This window comes from Lissotriton vulgaris, chromosome 7 (genome assembly GCF_964263255.1).
Source record: "Lissotriton vulgaris chromosome 7, aLisVul1.2, whole genome shotgun sequence".
NCBI classification, from domain to species: Eukaryota; Metazoa; Chordata; class Amphibia; order Caudata; family Salamandridae; genus Lissotriton; species Lissotriton vulgaris.
This window is the reverse complement of record NC_141695.1, coordinates 617,163,806-617,182,280: the sequence shown is the minus strand read 5'-3', so window position 1 is coordinate 617,182,280 and position 18,475 is coordinate 617,163,806. Positions and strand designations below refer to the sequence as shown.

Genomic DNA, 18,475 nt, shown 5'->3' with positions numbered 1-18,475 from the left:
CCACATTTTGTGCCTTGCTCCATTGTTTTTGTGCTGTGTAAGCCTTTGTAAATGTAAAAGTTGCACCTGTTCGTTGAAACGTATAACCAGTGTATTTGGCAGATAGCTCAAAAGAAGCACATGTGGTGTGCATACAGTTTAGGTGACTGGTAGGAGCATGCCGGAGTAGTGGCTAGCTTAACTTGCTGCTTATTGCTGCCCCATACCTACCTGTACTATGTGAGGTGAGGGGTCAGGCTGAGGTAGGTGGTCGTGGCTGAGGAGAAGTTTTAACCCCTTTAGCAATAGCCGTCAGACTAGGTCCGGATGTCGGACAGTCGTGGGCCATCACAGTTCAGTGATACATTGGCTTCTACTTGCTCGCACCAGGGCATGTGCTTTAAATCGAGTATTTTGGGTAACGCAGAAAGGCTTGTGATACTCTTAGTTTGGCAGTCAGGCGTGCATCCTCCCCATCTTCCAGTTTTTTTTTCTCTTCTTTTTTGGTACCCTTTGTTTCCATTCCTTTCATTCATTATTTGAAAAATACAAAAAAAGTATAAACTTTCAAAATACTCAAGTTGGCAAACGATAGTTAGAAAGGGTAAGAGGATTAAAAAGCCAATTTATTCTTCATTGGTGTCTCAACATAACTATCGGTTGCCAGCTGAAGCAGTAAAAGGCTAAGTAACATTTTTTTTTTCTTGTTCAGTCAACATTGCACAGTACTTAGTAATGCTTTTTAGACACAGACATTAATTGTAAATCGCTCATCAAGAAAATGTGACCTTGAATCTGAAAATACTTCATTAAAAAAAGCTGTGATAGTCCCACTAGTCAAGAAAATAGGCACAGACTCTTAGCTTCCCCTTAAATTATCGCCCCATCTCGCTGCTCCCCTACCTGGCTACGGTGTTGGAAGCCCATGTCGCCAAATGTATCTTCTCTTCTATCGAACAGTCTAAATTTCTTCACTCTCACCAAGTAGGCATCCGCCCCGGTCACTCTACTGAGACGGTAATCCTGACTGTATTAGATTAAATGAAGAAAGAAGCAAACAAATTGATCTCTTGCCGGCTTTTGACATGGTCGACCATGAAATTCTAGTGGACCGTGTAAGGGATGCATGGGTTTAGGGAACTGCCATCCAGTGGCTGACGTCCTTTTTAGATGATTGCTTCCAATCAGTCCGCCTCTCCCAATTCACAGCCCCCAGAGTTAAACAAACTTGTGGGGTTCCGCAACGTTGTTCCCTGTCCCCGCACTTGTTAAATTTGTACCTCCTACTACTTATTCAGTTCCTGGGTGAAAGGTGTGCGCCTTCAACTACGCAGATCTGCAACTGATTTTCACCATCAATAACACCACTGACTCTATTCCGACATTTCAGACCACTGCTACATATCTGCATTTGGATGAATAATATTCACTCAAAATTAATTCATGATAAAACAGATCTGAACCTAATTGCGGCTCCCAAAACTCATGGACCTCGAATTTCTGCCCGGCAGAGCTGGGAGTGCCACCACTCCGATCTTCTTCAGCCAAGAGCCTTGTTGTTACAATTGATAGCAACCTTTCTTTGAATACCCAGATCGGAACAGTAGTTTCTACATGTTTTTCTCAACTTCAGAAGATCAGGAAAATCAGCAGATTTCTTACGATGGAAGCTGTTATTCAGGCCATTTATTTCCAGTCTTATACGGAGGTATTCCCCCACCTGGAACCGGATGTCATCCCATCAAAACTTTTTGCCCATCCCCACCTTCAAATGGAAAAGACTTGGCGGATCCCATTTTGCGGACTTGGCCCCTTATTTTTGGAATTCACTTCCCATTAACATTAGAGCCTCAACAGGCAACTCTCAATTCAGGAGACAGATACAAACTTGGTTGTTCTCCCATGCATACAAATGAATGATCTAACTAGCAGCTGGCTACCTCTCTTTTTATACTTAGCGCCAAGAAACCATAAGGTGAACATGCGCTCTATAAATATTTTTAACATAACCTGTGTATTTGTTTCAGTAGGGGTTTTGGTCTGCACAGTTGCTAAAATAACGGTGCGCATTTCATTCCTCTATGATGGAAATCTTGAGTATGGTGCACTAAACTGTCCTTCGATAGGGGGCGCATACCTTTCATAATTTTGTACAACCTCTATAATCAATACGTGGGTGACAGGCTCACTATGTTGGAATGGAAATCCTGAGCATGGCTTGGTGAAACTATGGCGCCTAGCCTTATCCATTTCCCCCCACCTAGGTTGATAAACTCTTCCCTGTGTTCTTGAGTATCAGCAGATACTTGTGTTGCGCAGTCTACTTAAAAGAATGTTGCAGGCAGTTGTTTAAATGACCACTCTCATTACTATCAGTTTCACCACCACCATTAGTACTTCCACCACCTGTAATTACTACCACCACTGCATTACAGGCACCATCATACATAACCCAACCACTGCCATATGTTAACACAACTAAAAATATATGCCAAAACACCTATCATACGTCAAAAAACGAACACCGGGGGGGCGTGGCCAAGATGGCGGGGTGAGCGGACGCTTCCTCCCGTAGCTCCCCTGGCCCGGCTCAGCTCGAGCCCCGATTCCTGCGCTTCTCTCCCCCCGCGGCCGCACTGCGGGCGAGAGAACTGTGCCGGAGTTCTTGGAGCACATTTTGATACCACCTTGACTTTTGTTGCCCCGGGGGAAGTCCCCGAAAAGTTCGCTCAACGATCGCTCCGGGGAGCAGAGCCTGGGTCGCCCCGAGGAGAAGGGCCTGGAGGCGGAGCATATCGCGGCGCTGTCCGCGCGCCTCGGCCGGGCCGAGTGCTGAAAGGCTGGAGACCCCGGGGAGCGGACTAGACGGCCTCCGCGGAGTGTGGAAGATTCCTGGCCGGCGCCCTTGTGGCGAGAACCATCGCTGGACGACAGACCCCAGCTAGGCGACGGCGATCCACCCCCCTGCCATGGATGTCGGTGTGTGACGCCCTGCGGACCCCGAGTTTGGCAGTGAAGGACGACGGAGTCTGAGCGGAGATCGGCCGGGCGTGCTGGCCGGTGCTCATGGGAGGCATTGGTTTCGCTCCTTCCCGACCCATTGCTGTTTGGGGGTCGCCCATAGACTTGCTGGCCTCGGCTGCCCTCCCGGGTCCCGCCCTCCCGCCATCTTGTCTTTGTGGGGCTGAGACTGGTGGCCCTCGCCCGTGCCCTTATCATATGGGCGCTTTGGTTCCTCCGCGTGCCTACACATCTGCTGTCCTCCCTGGGAGCACACAGCTGAAAGCCTCCGTTTTGAACATTGCTGACCACCCTGACTGGCTCGATGGTCGTTTCGCCCTGTCCCGGGCCGCCATTTTGTCGCCTGTGACGCACCACCCTGGTCCTCGGTGAGGCCTTCACATCTGGTGCCCTCGAGCAGTTGGGCACATCCACAGCGGCCGGCTCTAGGCCTCACCCACCGCGGAGGCGAGGATGGCTGGGAGACGAGGCGCGGCACGGGGAGATCGCACTCTGCCGGAAATGCTCGGCAGGTCCCAGCAACTACGCGACAGGACGCAGCCGTCCCCGGGGTCCTCCCGGGCCTCAACGGACGCGACCGGAGGCGAACCCCCAGTCACGAGGTCCTTTATGGAAGACTTATTCAGCTCCCTCAAGGAGGAATTCCAGACTCTCAAGACCGAGGTGGCTGGAGAGGTTCGTGAAGTGCGTAGGGAGGTCGAAGGCCTGGGCGAGCGGGTCGACACTGTGGAAACGGCGGCCCAGCGTCGCGACGAAGAGATAGTCCACCTCCAGCAGGACGTCCTCCGCCTACGGGAGCAGTGTGTCGAGCTCCAGGCCCACTCGGAGGACCTCGAGAACAGGTCCAGACGGAATAACATCCGGGTGCGAGGCGTTCCGTCCGCGGATGAGGGTGCGGACCTAGTGGCCTATCTGCAGGACCTGTTCCGCGACATCTTGGAAAAAGGAGCGGACTTCCAGATCCGCATCGACAGAGCACATAGGGTGGGCCGCCAGCGCCAGTCATCGGCGCCCCCGCCTGATATCCTGGCATTCCTGCCGGATTTCCCCTTAAAGGAGCGCATCATGACGGAGGCCCGCAGGAAGCAACCGCTGTCCTTCCGAGAACGTCCCGTGGCGCTCTATCAGGACCTGTCCGCCATCACATTGCAGAAGCGCAGGTCTTTCCGCATCGCCACGGACTTTCTGCAGGAGCATGAGACGGCCTATTCCTGGGGTCACCCCTTCCGTCTTATCCTTCGATGGAATGGGGTGCTACATCAGCTACGCTCCCTACAGGATGTCTGTGGGGTGCTGGGACTCACAGCCACGGAGGAAGAAGGAGCTACGCCTGCATGGAGGCGCCCCGAGCGGCGAGGCCGACGGAGATCGAGGAGGCGCCAATCGTCGGCGACAGCGAGTCGTCCTGACTCTCCTACCATCAGGGCGGACATGGCGGAGGCCCTGAGGACTGCGGCCAGGAACTTGCCTGAAACTAACGGCGTGGCCCAGACGGCCTAACTTTACTCCGGGGGGAGAGATTCTTAGCTGCTTTGAAGCTGGGCTGGGGCTGGGGGTTGGGGGGGAGCGGTTGGAGGTGTGTGGCTGGACGTCCACTTGACTCTTTTCTGCAGACTCGCCCTCTTGGGCTGGACTGAGACAATGGGGTGTTTTTTCTTGTTTTTGGTTTTGGCTGGTTGCCATGGGTTGGTTTTGGGGGGGCTTAAGAACTGGTTTGGTGCTGGGGGGGTCCCGTCCGATACTGTCCGAACACTTGCGAAGCCGATCCTGGCCTTCCCTGCTCCCCTGCCCCGCGCGCCCCTCCCGCTGATCCCTCGCTCGCTGTTTAGCGCTTTGCTTCCCCGTGAGCGATGCCGCCCCTGAAAGTGGTGACCCTTAATGTTAAGGGTCTGAATAACCCTGTAAAGCGTAGGGCGATCCTTTCCCTGCTAGAGGGGTTGCAGGCGGATATCTGCCTCCTGCAGGAAACCCATTTACTCTCCAAAGACTGCCATAGGTTGCGCTCTGCCAAGTTCCCCACGCAACTCTTTTCTTCGGCTGCGACTAAGACTGCGGGGGTGGCCATTCTTCTAGCTAGCTCCTTCAGGGGTGAGGTGTTATATAAACATGCCGAGCAGAAGGGGAGGCTTCTAGCGTATCGCATGCGTCTGGGTGGTGTTGCCTTTACGGTTGGTTCCGTTTACAGCCCGAATGACCACCAGGATCGCTTCCTGGACTCTGTGTTAGTGGACGTTACTGCCTCGCCTGACCGCCATATTATCTTGGGGGGAGACCTGAATATGGTCTTCGACTCCAACCTGGATAGGTCTGCCCAGCGCTTTCCGCAGACGGGAGAGCTTTCTAAAGCGGTGCAAGACCAGATTGCTGAGATGGATCTACATGACCTCTGGCGCGCCTTGCATCCCACTGACAGGGACTACTCGTATTTTTCCCACGCACCCCGCATTTACTCGCGGTTAGATTATCTTCTGGTGAGCGGCCCGCTTCGCTCGGCCGCCACGGCGGCGGACATCGGGGTCTTGTCCTTGTCCGATCATGCGCCGGTTTCCGGAGTTTTTGCTTGGCCGGCGGCCCCCCCCCCCTCCAGAGGGATGTGGCGGCTTCGGGACACGCTTCTCCATAAGAAACTGGTGGTGAAGCGAATAGAGGAGGTCATCCGAGAGTACCTGACCCACAATGACAACTCCGATACGTCCCTGGCGACGCAGTGGGCGGCTTTGAAAGCAGTCATCAGGGGGGAGTTTATCTCCATTTCCTCGGCGGAGAATAAGGAACGCCACCGCAAGAGGGAGGACCTGACGGCGCAGGTCAGGGAACTTGAACAGGTTCACCGCCGGACGGGGGCTCCTCGTGTTTGGAGGCAGCTGAAGGCGGCGCGGAAACTTCTCTCTGCGTTGGACCTGGACCGGGCGGAGTATGCGGCGTTACGCTTGAAACATGCTTATTACACCGGCGGAGATAGGTGCGGTAAGCTCCTGGCCCATCGGCTCAGAGCAGCGCAGCAACGCAACGTGGTAAAAGAGCTAGTGGGAGTAGATGGGGTCCCGGTTTCCGGTGACGCGGAGGTGGCGGATTCCTATCGTGCCTTCTACGAGGCGCTGTACGCTGCAGAGCCCTCCCCACCGGGAGAGGCTGAAGCCTATCTGGACTCCGTCACCCTTCCGACCCTGGATTCCGCCCAGGCGGCCCACCTAGAGAGGGATATCCACGTGGAGGAAGTCATCTCCGCTATTGCTCGGCTCAAGCATGGCAAGGCTCCGGGCCCGGATGGCTATACGGCCTTGTTCTACAAGACCTTCTGTCCCACTGTCGCGCCTCTCCTGGCTCGCTTGTTCAATTCCTTCTCCGACCCAGGAGCTATCCCGCCGGACCTTCTCTCGGCGACTGTGTCGGTTATCCCGAAACCGGGAAAGGACCGGACTCTGTGCGGCTCGTACCGGCCCATCTCGCTTTTGAATGTGGACCTCAAGCTCTACACGGGGATCCTGGCGGCCAGGCTGGGTCTGCACCTGCCAGGTTTGGTGGAGGCGGACCAGGCCGGTTTTGTACCCGGCAGGCAGACGGTCGACAACACCAAGAGGGCGACGCACGTGCTAGAAAAGGCCTCACGCGTCCCGGGGGAGCGGATGCTGCTATCGGTTGACGCAGAGAAGGCCTTTGACAGGGTTCATTGGCCGTACCTCGAGCTGGTCCTTGGGAAACTGGGGATCGGCGAGAAGTTCCGCACTATGGTCTTCAATTGTTATAGGAGACCATCAGCATCTGTGCGTGTCAATGGACACAGCTCTAGCAGCTTCGCCATTGAACGCGGCACGAGACAGGGTTGCCCCCTTTCGCCGCTCCTGTTTGCCCTCTATATGGAGCCGTTTGCCCAGAGGATTCGCGATAACCCGGACGCTATTGGGGTGAAGATGGGGCAATACACGCATACTGTCAGCTTATATGCGGATGATGTCTTGCTGACCCTGGATGACCCCAAACGGTCGCTCCCTGCCTGCGTCCAGGAGCTGGACTCCTTTGCCCGCGTGGCGGGCTTTAAAATGAATATGACTAAGTCGGCTGCCCTGGACGTGTCGCTGTCTGTCGACACCAGGCGGGACCTCCAGCGTCTTTTTCCTCTGCAGTGGTCCTCCTCCACGGTGCCTTACCTAGGTATTTTGCTTGCTCCCTCCCTGCCTGCAATGGTCGCCGCTAACTACTCCTCTCTGGGCAAAAAAGTCAAAGACGAACTCGGCCGATGGAACAAAGGCCTGCTCTCGTGGCTGGGCCGTGTCGCAGCGGTGAAGATGACGATACTGCCTCAGATCCTGTATCTTTTCCGCGCTCTGCCTCTCCAGCCTCCTGTAGGTTGGATACGGCAGACGCAGGCGGACATCTCCCGCTTCGTGTGGCAGGGTCGTAAGCCGCGGATGAAGCGGGTCCTCTCCATGCTTGCCCCGGAGGCGGGGGGTCTCGGGGTCCCGGACCTCCGGAAATACTTTCAGGCGGCGCAACTTCGGTACTTGGTGGAATGGAGCCGGTGGGAATCGGACAAGCATTGGCTCTTTCAAGATCAGGCAGTTGCGGGCCGAACCCTCCAGGAAGTCCCGTTCCTGCGGCGCACTCACCGCCCGCCTAACCTCTACGCCTCCTTTATCCCCCGGGTTCCGCTGAGAGTGTGGGACGCGGTGTCTGAGCTCCGTGAACTCACCACTTTTCCGTCGCCATTCACTCCCATTGCTGGCAATCCAGACTTCACTCCGGGTCTGGAACCGGGAGCCTTTTCCCACTGGGTGAGCGCGGGTTGCAGGGCGCTTTTCCAGATTTACGGGCCGGAGGGTGTGATCCCCTTCCAGCAGCTCCGACAGGAGTTTGGCCTGACGGAGGGGGACAGACTGCGTTATATGCAAGTCCGCCACTGGGCTCTTCAACCCTCAGTACGCGACGCCGCTGCCCGCTCGATTACGCCCTATGAGCGGTGGCTGGTAACCCGGGCCTCGGATGCCAAGCTTATCACCGACTTGTACAAGTTTCTCCAACCCCCGCCGTTTCATTACCATAACCCAGGGAGGGAGCGTTGGCACAGGGAATTGGGCAGGACCTTGAGCCACAAGGAGTGGGACAAGATTGCGTATCGGGCGAGGCACTCTGCGTACCACACTGGGCTGACGGAGACCTTTACTAAGGTATCCACCTACTGGTATTACACCCCGGAAAGGCTTTACGAGATGCGCAAAATCGGTGATAAAGGTTGCTGGCGCGGCTGCGGACAGGAGGGCACCCTCACGCATATTCTCTGGGAGTGCCCGGTGCTGTCGGCCTATTGGAAGGAGGTCCTGGATGAGGTAGATAAGCATTTTGAGATCGAGCTCCCGCGCTTCCCCGCGTATGTTTTGCTAGGCCTCCCCAATGACCTGATGTACCCGCTGAAGTCCCGTAGGGGTAGGCAGATTGCGATTGCGCTAGGTTCCGCGGTCCAAAACATCCTTGTACTCTGGCGCACCCCTACTGCCCCCTCCATCACTGGTTGGCTACACAGGCTCTGGCAGGTACTGGGCATGGAGAAGATGTCGCTCACGGTGGCTGGGAATGTTGACCAGTTTGAAGAGCTCTGGCTCCCCTTTTTGGCACTGCTGTCCACTGAGTTTCGCGAACTCACATGTCCACGGTACCTGCGACTCCTTAGGCTGACACCGCCGGCGGCTGCGGCGGAGTGAGCGTGCGGGTTTGGGGGTCTGGGGCTGGGGGTGGGGCGCGGAGTTATATGCTTTTAATGCTGATTATCGGACGGGGTTGTTGGGGTACTGTTTTCTTCCTTTTCCTCCTTTGCTTCTCTTTTTTCTCCTTTTCTGGGGACGGGGGGCTGGAGGGATGGTGTGCTTTCCTTTTTACTGTAATGCGGGACGTTATTCCAGCTCTGCCTTGCTTAGGGAGTGGGGGTCTCCTGGGGGGTCATTCACAATACCTTATTGCTTTATGACTTATGCCTTGCTACCCTCTGGGGCTTCCTGCCTCCCTTCTTCTCTTCTGACCCGCTGCAACGTTCCGCTTCTTGTACTGTGTATTCGCTTGACCTCCTATTCCCTTCCCCATGCTCTTTTTGTACTTTAATAAAATACTTTAAACCTAAAAAACGAACACCATATTCAAACACACTTCTGATCATGCATTTGCATAAATAACATAAAACACATCACTGTCATATAAACGCACATCATCACCAGTATGTATATGAGACTCCTTGGTGGCTTTTGACTTACTAATAGGATGCATGCCAAACAAAGTAACTGGATTTCTGGCGACCCTGTTGGGAAATTCTGGATATCATATGTGATGTAAAGCAACTTCTTGTCTCAGAAGAGCTTGTTGGCTTGGTGCAATGGACCTCCTCCTCCCAGTGGAATCGGGAGAATAAGAAGCTTCGGAATCCTTGACGCAACCCGCAGTGACTAATATAGTAATATTTTCCAATCGCACAGTTCACTCAAAACACTGTTTCTCACATCGTATTGGGTATCCTTTAATATCTGGATGATCATCCTGTGATACTCATGTTTTCCAATGATGAGACCCCTTTCTTTTTTTCAATTTGAAAACATGTTACTGAACATGCAACAAGTGGTGAACTATGCTTCCATCAAATGAACGTTCCTAGCATGTGCTTCTGTTCTGTAAATGTGTCATGAAGTTATGATTTTCAAGATCATGCAAAAACACATTTGGGGATTGTTTAGACTATGATCGGCCGTCTTCATAAATCTGTTATTTATTTTAATAACGTGTTGGCTTCTTTTTTAGTTTTAATGTTCTTTAACACATACAGGACAGATTATTTTTAGCTGCAGTTTCCATTTAGTTGGCCTTTATGCACTTTGGTTCACATTTAGCATATTATATTTCACAGAACTCTTGAAAATGTCAGGTCATCTAAATAGTGACTTTGCTAACACACAAGTCGAAACCACTCTGCTACAAGTACCATGATATGTCTTTCAAGGTCTGACCGAGAATGTTGAAAATAAACATGTAGCCCAGGTTGACTTATTTCAATCATGCCAGTTCATATTGGTTCTGCCTTGATTAAATGGACTGTCCCCCAATGTAGGTGAAGTCGGTCAGCCCTGTATAAGCTCCAACAATTAACCACTGAAAGAGAGCAACTCCCCCATGCCTCCTCCCCACCGGGCTCAGTTTGAGAGGCAAAATCATGAGCACAGCACCAGATTCCACTGCCTTCACTGGAGCTGCTACATTTCTGCAAAGTATTCTTCCTTCACTGAGTGGTGCCAGGATTGTGGTCTCACACAGGCACAATTTCCTTGTCCTTGTGCTTGAAATAACTGACAATCTATTTAAAACAAGAAACAGATCTTGTTGTCCTAGGCATGCACATCACCTCTGAAGCGCAGCAAATAGGCTTTATTCATTTGCTAGAACTAGCATAGCGCCTATAGATAGCAGAATGAGGGTGTTAAGGTGTACAAATTGCGAGTTACAGTTTTTCCTTTGTTTTCACTGTTCATTAAATACTTAGCTGCTTCTTATTTATCGTATGTGTTGTTCCCAACAATATTGTGTCATTAGCCTTGCTGGCACTCATGAGTCATGGTAGGTGTGTCCGCACGACAGCCGGGGGCCGCCCGCGCCGCCCCAGGATTGGAATTTGCGCCGAGCGAAACGGCTAGAATGAGCAGTTATGTTTTTTTAAATTAATGTAAAAATTCATATACAGTTTCTAGTGATCCTTGAGTGTGTAACTCATTAATAAATGATCTTTTGGATTGCCACTGCTCCCCTGTTAGTAACAAAAGTACGGACCTACATCAGCAAGTATGCTCAATGGGTTATGTTGATCTACAATAACCTTAAACTCCCTACTCCTGGTTAGTGCACAGAACGCAGTGTCCCTGCATCTGTAGCTTGGGAAACCAACCATGTAGAACTAGGCCAGAGTCCAAGTTTACTCAACAATCCTTGTTGCAGGCATTTTGTTTTCAAAGCAAACAACGAATATCAGTACAGCCTGCTTCACTGTGATTGAATTTTGTTGAGCCACTTGACCATCCCACATGAATGAATGAATACACATTTGTATAGAGCATGGCTACCCATGGGCATCCCAGCGCTTACTGTGGCGCCTATTTAAACTGTAAGCAGATCAAGGGAAAAAAGGTTTTAAGGTGCTTTCTGAATTTAAGGTCATTAGATTCCAGCCGTATCTGGACGGGGAGTCTGTTCCAGAAGTTAGCTGTATTATATGAGAACCGCCATCCACCAGTTTGTGATGCTTGATCTTGGGAACTGCGAGTAATCGTTTGTTGTCGGATCTCAATGCCCTATTAGGGCGATCGAATTGCACCATAGAGTGAATCATTGGAGAGCCTTTTCCGGAGATAGCTTTATGGTAATGCACATTGCTTTGAATTTAATTCTTTCCTGGATGGGCAGCCAAAGCAAAGCAGTAAGGGCTGGTTTGACTGAACTACGTTTGGGAATGTTCAGTAATAGGCGGGCTGCACAATTCTGACTGTTTGCAGTCTCTTAGTCGTGCCCTGGGGGCTCCCAGATAGACTGCATTAGCATAGTCCAGCCGTGAGAGTATCAGTGCCTGAACTAATAACCGTCTGGCAACAAAAGGAAGAAGAGGAAGAATTTTTCTGATCATCCTTAGGAGTCCATAGCAGTTGGCTGCGACTTTGCGAGCTTATGCCTTAACGTCCAGATTTCAGTCAAGCCACACTCCCAGACTCTTGATCTGTTTTTTAGGGACGGCTGGAGGGCCTAGGCAACTGGGACATAGAGCATCTATATTAATGGGGGCAGCGTGACCAAGGAGAAAAGTTCTGTCTTTGCTCCATTCAGTTTTAAAAATGACTTGTCCATCCATTTGAAAATCTTCTCGAGACACAGGGTTTAACCAGGGTCAGATTTGTCCTCCAGGGTCAGATTTGTCCTGCTGGCTGAGGGGTACCACCAGTTGAGTGTCATCAGCATAAGTGACGATCTGTATCCCCCATGGACACACCATTTCTGCCAGAGAACTCATGTAGATGTTAAACATGGTAGGACTTGGGGAGGATCCCTGAGTGAACCACGCATAAGAGGAATCTGCTTTGAAGCAACATCCTCTTCATAAACTGTGAATAGTCTATTTTCAAATAAAGACTGAAGCCAGTTCAAGGCAATTCCTGCCACTCCCACCTCGCTGAGTTTTTCGATCATTGCCCCTCATGCCTCTTTTTTCTGTTGGCTCCCCACCCGCCATACAATTTTTTTTTTAAGAGCTGGTCATAGTACTTTTCTTTTGTACCTTCTCTGCATTCTTCTTATCTAATGAAAGGCTGTGGCTGATCCGTAACTCTGTGTACCCGGCTCGCAGCTGTCCTAAGCCTCGGGCTCCGGCTGGTGTTAGAGCTCAAACAGCTAAGGAATGTGGAGCCGCCCCAAAAGCAATAGCTGCACCCAAAACCACTGTCTCTCCGGCCCCTTTCCCTGGCCAGCCTCCTCCTTCCCTCTGTCGCTCCGTTCTCAATCCCAGCTCCCTCCCAATCCCAGGTCCACAATGGAGAGTAATGATCAAAGAAGACTGGCGGAATGCCCTCAAATGAACACCAATTTTTTTACAAAACTCCAGGCATTTTCTGCACAAAATGTAGTTGTTTAGAAACTGCCATTTGCAAATGTCTTTGGCAAGACATTTGTTCAATTTAATTAACACAACATGTGATTGCCTGCATGTGCTGTTTGCTTCTCGTGTGGATCCATTATGCTGTCATCTAATGAGTTTTCTGCAATTTGCCCATGCTACTCCTGATCTGGATGTGTCAGGAGTCTGCGTACCCGGTTAATAATCTCCACAGCACAAAACGTCTGCAGCAGCCGGCACGGATCGGAGGTGGGAGGGGGAGACACGGGCAAAGCGGGTATAAAATAATAAAATTAAAACTTACCTTTTCGCTGCTTCCCCACCACGTCTCTCCTCCGCAGTCCTCCCTCGCTCGGCCCTAACAGGAAGCACACCCAGGCTCCCAGTTATCCAATCACAATGTTTCTTTAGCAGCGGTGCGATTCGTATGAGCACTGAAACAAGGCGCTCAGACGCTGACTGGGAGCCTGGGCATGTTCTCCACGCAGGCTTTAATGCAGCCTGCATGGAGAACATACAAAGAATGCAACACTGTTTGGGTGGCCCGAGAGTGCTTGCCACTCAGTCATTGCGCACTTAGGAGACCACTACCTGGCCTACCCCGCCCCCTCACACAAAGCTACTGAAGAAGAAAATAAAATTACAGCACAAGTTATTTTATTTTCCCTAACTTTCACTGCAAGAATGCAGTGGGGCGATCCTCCTCTGCCTTAGCGGAGGAGCCGCCAGTGCACAACGTAAACCTTGGGTCACAGTCTTTGGGTTGTCTCGACTCTTGTTTGTTTCCAGTTAATCTCAGTCCGCTAGACAAGCTGTAGGAATTGCTGTGCCCGTGTTACAACGTACACATATCTGCACGATTTAATATGAAAGCTGCCCAAGGCCAAGAGTGTTCCCCCTGCCATGGACCTCAAACTGTCTTGTAGAGGTGGAGCTCAAATAGGAGAGATATTTGTGTCGCACCTACTGTTCCTTCTGATGATGACCCATTGTCTCCATGAATGTTTAATTTGTAAATGTGCGGAATTTAAATTCTAAATTTCTGTAACCTTAAGGAAATGCCATGTTCAGCCATGCATATTTTTTATGACCATGCACATTTTTATTTATGTGTTGGTTTTGAAAACGGATAAATGGCATTGTCATTTACAATGCCAATAGCTTAATCTCTCGCAAATGCGAGACCTATTGCATTTGCACCCACACACAGACACAGACTCACACACACACACAGACTCACACACACTCACACACAGCCCCCCCCACACAGAGCCACACACACACAGAGCCCCCCCAACACACAGAGCCCCCCCAACACACAGAGCCCCCCACACACACAGAGCCCCCCACACACACAGAGCCCCCCACACACACAGAGCCCCCCACACACACAGAGCCCCCCACACACACAGAGCCCCCCCACACACAGAGCCCCCCCACACAGAGCCCCCCCACACAGAGCCCCCCCACACAGAGCCCCCACACACACAGAGCCCCCCCACACACAGAGCCCCCCAACACCCCCCACACACAGAGCCCCCCCACACACAGAGCCCCCCCACACACAGAGCCCCCCCACACACAGAGCCCCCCCACACACAGAGCCCCCCCACACACAGAGCCCTCCCCACACAGAGCCCTCCCCACACATAGCCCCCCCCCACACAGCTCCCCCCCCACACAGAGCTCCCCACACACAGAGCCCCCCACACACATAGAAAGCCACACATACACACACACGCACAGAGAGCCCCCCACACACACACAGAGACCCACACACACACACAGAGACCCCCACACACACAGACCCCCCCCCCCCACACACACACACAGCCCCACACACACACACACACACACACACTGAGACTACTCCATCACACCAATAAAATTCTATTCAAAGCATTATGCATTCACGCTATCTACACTGCTGTTTTGCAGTATAAGGCGTTTCAACACGGTAATGCTCTTCATTCCTCTGTGGGAAACAACAAACACAGGATGTAAACAATGTCCACGTTCAAACAAACCCATTTCAGGTTCCTGTGTCCTATAAAATATGGTTTTGCAAAGTTCCTTTCCAGGAACTTGGATGCAATAGATCTGCACAGCACCCCTCAAGACATTAGTATTTAAGAGATCTGCCAATCTTCCTTTCATGTTCTCAAGCCCCTCCAACCCTGTGATCTCCACAACTCCTCTGCATGGACCTCCGTACTCTGGATCTACGAAGTTCTGGTCCGGTCGTCGATCAGAACACTGGCCAACACAATTCAACTCCAGGCTGCAATGCTTCAACACCCCCAGCACTAACTAGTTCCTGCACAGTTTCCAACCAGGCCTCTGCACAATCTTATGTCTGCTCACAAATTCCCCATTCAACCCCAGAAGTTTATACTTTTGCATTCAGCCTTCCATGACGCACCAGAGCCTATACTTAGGTCACTTGCTCGGGAAGATATGTGGAGGAGAATGAGCTCCAGAGGTGTACGGTGTACCCCAATACTCTGCTCTCTGACACCGCCGCCATCTTACCAGCAGCAGCACCCCTGCCAGACTATCGAGGCAGAGAAAGGACTAAGATCCAACGCGCAACGCAGTGCTACGGGTGAAAAATGTTTCGTAGGCGGCTATCTTGAAAATAAGACATTAATCAGATATACGACGTTACAACGCGTACTTTTACAACGCGTGCCGTTACTACGCAACTTTTACAACGCAAGTCGTTACAACGACTTGCGTTGAGGGGTGCTGGATAGTAAATATTTTAATTTACTATTCCAACTCCAGTCCCCTTGGATAGTAGGGAAGGAGTTGGATGGTAAATTAAACTAGTTACTATCCTGGAGCGCCCCCCAGCGCAAGTCGTTGTAACGACTTGCGTTGTAAAAGTTGCGTGGTAACAGTACCGCGTTGTAAAACCTTCGTTGTAAAGGTTGTTCCCCCATTAATCAGCTAGTGACCAACATCTGTAATACAACAGCAACCGATTCAGAATCTGTTTTTCTCGATTGAGTAATTTATTGAGTTTTTACTTATGGATATAAAAATGTATTGTTTTAGCAACAATGTAACTATGGAGTAAATGTTTCCCCTTACTAATAAGTTACTTTTAAGTGTGTTTAAAGTATATAGAAATGCATCGAATTTCAAAAACATCAAATGTTCTGTTATGTAGTGGAAAACAAATCAACGCGTTCGCGTGTGCTTTACTAAAAGATGGCTGTTTCCGGAATTAAGAGGTACAAATACCCACACCCACGATTTACTCTTTGAATCCCAACTGACACCTTTTTCTGTAATCATCTCAAAAACTATAGAGCGGATTATCAGCAAACAAAAAAAGATCTGTTCATAGCAAATTTCTAACTTCATACCAAGCTTAGTGTAAACCTGTTCAATGCTCTACTTACGTATTGAAGAATTAAAATCCATATTAGGCTTGAAAAATGGGCAGTGCTTAATTTTGGAGACCAAAAGGGGGTGGTGGCACTTATTTCTCTGTGTCAGATATTTCCCTGGAGTATTCAGATATTTCCCTGGAGTAACAGAGCGAACAGTATACAAAGGAGAAATAAACAGGAAGAGCAAAACAGAAAAACAGTCGCCAAATGAGACAGCTGGCATCAACCTGCAAGAGTGAGGTAACGGGCTGGGAGTGTCTGGCAACGGAAAAATGCTGAGGTGGATTCCGGACTTCGCAGCTTTGCTATTCGTCACTGGCACATTTTATAACGCCGACAACGGATGTGCGAGCAGAGTTTTGGGCACGAGCACTTATTATTTTACAAAGAAAGCACTGGTATTGGGAACCATTTGGATCGATCACATGTGGCCTAACGGCTAGAGCGAGGGGAAACCAGGTTCGAGTCCGGCAGAGACGCTTAACGTCTTGTGATTCTGGGCAAATCACCTAATTTCCCCGCACCTAACTAAAAGGAGCGTGTCTGTCTGTACCGCAACTGGTGCTCATGTAAAGCGCTATTCTACCCTCGGGTCATGTTCGCGCTATAAATTAAATCTCCAAAAAGCACCTATATTTTAACCAAGTACATGACATTTAATCGAAACAGTTGGAGGTGGATGGGATAAACATTTACTGAATTGTATACGGATTCTTTGTATGCAGGTCCCCGAAGCGGCCACTGTGGTGATCCGCGAGGGGGGGCGGGAACGAGGGGGGGTGGGGCGGGCACAAAGACACCTTGCCCAAGCGGCGACTGTAGTGATCTGCGAGGGGGGGGCGGGAACAAAGACAAGGACAGCGGGAGGGGGGACGGACAGCGGGAAGGTGGTCAGGATACAACCACGCGGGACAGGGACAAGGTTAACAATGAAGAAACATTGGTGTAAAAAAAAAAAAAAGTAAACACCCACAACTTCATGATGGAAAAAAGGGGCGGGGCTTAAAAGAAAGACAGGAACGCCCACGAATCTGCTCCGAGAATGATTGCCACATCTCTCTTCCAATGGCTAGCCTCCATTGATGGAGCTAGCCAATGGAAGAGAGAGGTGGGTTAAAGCCCCATACTGGAGATCAAAAATTTTTGCCTGCGCGACACTGCTGCGCAGTGAACGCCAGGCGAAACCTAAAGACTCCTGATTTTCGTGCTAAAAACAGCGTTCCTCTAAACTCAAGAGTCTGCAAATGGGCTGCACAGCGTTCACCTTCTTTTCCATTCCACTCAAATGTTGCTTATTTTGTGAAAAAGCGCTTACCAAATTCTCCATTTCACTAAAACATTTGAAAATTTCTACCATTGCTTGTGGCGAACTGATACAAGAATTGCCCAGATGTGGTGCATCCAGGTTCCTAGCTTTAGACTGCTGCGGGGAATGAGGGAGAGGTCAAAGGGCTTTCCGCATGGTTGCACAGCTGTTGCTGCAAAACTGATGTGCTTGTACATTTTATTGTGGCACAAGCTGGCTGGTTACTTGGGAGGTTTGTGTAGTGCTACACGTATACTTGACCACTTCAGTGTGCTAATGAGAGAAGTAAGACCGACATTACAGAGTTAAGTCAAGAGCCAGACTCTAGCTGGGACTAAAGACACCATGGTCCAGGTGACTATGGATTGGCTTATAATGTTACTAACCCATTCATTATGGTCTGATTTTGATTAATACTTCTAGCAAAGAGCAATGTATGTTTGTGAATCTAGCTTGAATTCTAGATTTGACTCAAACCGTGAATACTTCTTCTTATACCCTTCATTTCTGTCATCCGCTGAAGTTCATAGCGGGCCCCGATTTTTGGACCTTCCCTATCTGTGTCCATAGATTGGTCCCTGACTGCTCGTCAATGGACAGTACATACATATGGTGTAAATGTGAATTTGGGAACTTTCTCGAACATCTGTGGGTATGCTGTGCACAGGCAAGATTGTTGCTAGCTGTTAACCTGTAGACTGCCCTGGTGGACGTTGGAAGACCATCCTCATTCCACGGACTATACCTGTATTTACAGTGTGAGTCTTAGCATATTTCCCTTTCAAAACTCAAGCCTGATTTTTCCACTAATAATAGATAGAATGTTGCTGTGCCATTCTTTAGGCAGCGCCAACCACAGCTTTTTTCTGTGACCCTCTTAATTGATGTTAAGTAGTTTTTATGTATGCTTGAGCAGGATGTAATATTTTAGAGGTTGGTAATAAAGGCAACTGTCCTGTTTTCTTGAAGAGTCCAGAGCTGCAGTGTGTGACCATGGAGTTCACCATATCGAGTTTCCTTTTAAACTCGTAGGCTTTCGGGAGTGGGCCCATTTTTCCCCTTTCATTTCCTGCTCGCCATTCGTTGTGCCGAGGTTAAAGTGAGAACTTAGGTTCCCAAATTGGGATTCATTGTTTTTTTGAG

The 18,475-nt window shown here is 50.4% G+C and overlaps 1 protein-coding gene across 1 annotated transcript in view; it reads left to right on the top strand.

The window, feature by feature from the left end:
- The window catches only part of NUP85 (nucleoporin 85), a 354,818-nt gene that overhangs the window by 139,096 nt on the left and 197,247 nt on the right, over positions 1-18,475 (top strand). The gene's annotated exons all lie outside the window — the stretch shown is intronic.